The sequence below is a fragment of the Cucurbita pepo genome, unplaced genomic scaffold, assembly GCF_057944985.1.
Source record: "Cucurbita pepo subsp. pepo isolate OVF unplaced genomic scaffold, ASM5794498v1 scafford_107, whole genome shotgun sequence".
Lineage (NCBI taxonomy): Eukaryota > Viridiplantae > Streptophyta > Magnoliopsida > Cucurbitales > Cucurbitaceae > Cucurbita > Cucurbita pepo.
Window position 1 is genome coordinate 50,001 of NW_028258010.1, and position 2,500 is coordinate 52,500.

The following is a 2,500-nucleotide window of genomic DNA, read 5'->3' on the forward strand; positions in this document are numbered from 1 at the left end:
ACGCCCAAAGGCGCACCCAACACGGCCTCACCGCGCAAGTTTCGCCACCGCACCGCCACCGTCAACCACCCTCGTCCGCCGACCACCACCCCAACGCCCCAAGCATATGCCCATGTGCGGCGCATAGTGCTTGGGGGGCGTGGGGGTGGCGGAAGATATAGGGGTACCCCCGTGCCCAGCCCATGCAGACTAGTCACCCCCCTATATAGTACATTTTGAGGCATTTTTGGTCTGCCAGGCCTAGATACGATTTTTCTGAGCGGTCATACGGTCAAATATCTCAAGTTTTAGAATGTTTTTTTCCATGAACTCAATTGATTCATGAATTGGACATTCTAATGGATCTAGAAATCAAGTTTCATAATTTTTCAACCAACCAATTTTTTTTAATGAATTTTTAAATATTAAATAATAAGAAATTAGAAAAAATAGCTAGAGTGGTCAAAAAAATCTGAAATTTTGTGGTAATCATTCTTTCATGTTGCTTAGCTCCCAGAAAAAAATTTACAACAAACTGACCACTCCACATGTACTTTCACAATTAATGGGTGATGGATGGGGCGCAGGCACGGGCGCGCGCGCAGCAGAGCGCGGGCGGGGCGGGACGGGGCGCGCGCTCGCGGGAGCACGCTGGCGGGGCGGGGCGGGGGGCGCGCGCTCGCGGGAGCACGCTGGCGGGGCGGGGCGGGGGGCGCGCGCGCGCGGGGCGAACGCTGGCGGGGCGGGGCGGGGGCGCGCGCGCGCGGGAGCACGCGGGCGGGGCGGGACGGGGCGCGCGCGCGCGCGCTGGAGCATGAGGGCGTGGCGGGGCGGGCGAGCGCACGGGGGCAAGCGGGCGGGGCGCACGCGGGTGGGGCGGGGTGGGGCTGGCGAGCGCACGGGAACGTTCCGACACTGCCCCACCGTGCGCGTTCCGCCACCGCACCCCCGCCGTCAACCGCCCTCGGCCTCCGACCACCACCCCGACGCCCCAAGCATATGCCCCTGTGCGGCGCATAGTGCTTGGGGCGTGGGGGTGGCGGAAGATATAGGGGGTACCCCCGTGCCCAGCCCATGCAGACTAGTCACCCCCCTATATAGTACATTTTGAGGCATTTTTGGTCTGCCAGGCCTAGATACGATTTTTCTGAGCGGTCATACGGTCAAATATCTCAAGTTTTAGAATGTTTTTTTCCATGAACTCAATTGATTCATGAATTGGACATTCCAATGGATCTAGAAATCAAGTTTCATAATTTTTCGACCAACCAATTTTTTTTAATGAATTTTTAAATATTAAATAATAAGAAATTAGAAAAAATAGCTAGAGTGGTCAAAAAAATCTGAAATTTTGTGGGAATCATTCTTTCATGTTGCTTAGTTCCCAAAAAAAATATTACAACAAACCGACCACTCCACATGTACTTTCACAATTAATGGGTGATGGTTGTAAAAACGCGGTCATGGTTGGTGTCTTAGTGTAATGTATTTGCTCTAGTATCAAAACTCTTCATTTTATTGTTTTAGACAAGCAAAAGAAAAAATAGTTAAATTTGACGGGTGTCACTCTTTTCTTAGTTCCAAAAAAAAAAAAAAGCATTAAAAATGAACATTCACTTTTCACGGGTATTGGGTTTGATGATATTTTTATAGTCCAAGGCTTTATACACGTTCTTACTTTCCACGGATGTTAGGTGTGATGAATTGTTGTAGGGGCTAACCTTCAAGGCTTTATACGTGTACTCACGTTTCATAGGCATTGGGTATGATGTTTTTTTTATGGAGGTAACATCCAACACTTTTGATATGCTGTTGGTAGGACATGTATCGCACATAGCATAGGATGGGGCTTGGCGTGTGCGAGGGGAGTGGGGGCGCGGGGGTGTGCGGGGGCGTGCGGGGTGAGCGCGCGGGGCAGTGCGGGGGCGTGCGGGGGTGCGCGGGGTGAGCGTGCGGGGGCGTGCGGGGTGAGCGCGCGGGGGTGTGCGAGGTGAGCGCGCGGGGGTGTGCGAGGGCGTGCGGGGTGAGTGCGCGGGGGCGTGCGGGGGTGTGCGGGGTGAGCGCGCGGGGCCGTGCGGGGTGAGCGCGCGGGGGCGTGCAGGGGTGCGCGGGGTGAGCGTGCGGGGGTGTGCGGGGTGAGCGTGCGGGGGTGTGCGGGGGCGTGCGGGGTGAGTGCGCGGGGGCGTGCGGGGTGAGTGCGCGGGGGCGTGCGGGGTGAGTGCGCGGGGGCGTGCGGGGTGAGCGTGCGGGGTGAGTGCGCGGGGGCGTGCGGGGTGAGCGTGCGGGGGCGTGCGGGGGTGTGCGGGGGGAGCGCGCGCGGGGGGGCGTGAAGGGTGTGCGGTGGCGGGCGAGGGGAGTGCGGGTTAACCTCCAAGGGTTTTGGATGTCTTGATTTTTCATAGAGGTTAACCTCTGAAAGGGTTTTGTGGCTAGCACGCGTGTCTTTGGAGTGGGCATGTAGGCAAGGGTGTGAACATGGACTTGTAGTTGTGCTTGCGTTGGGTAGGTGTTGGTGGGCATG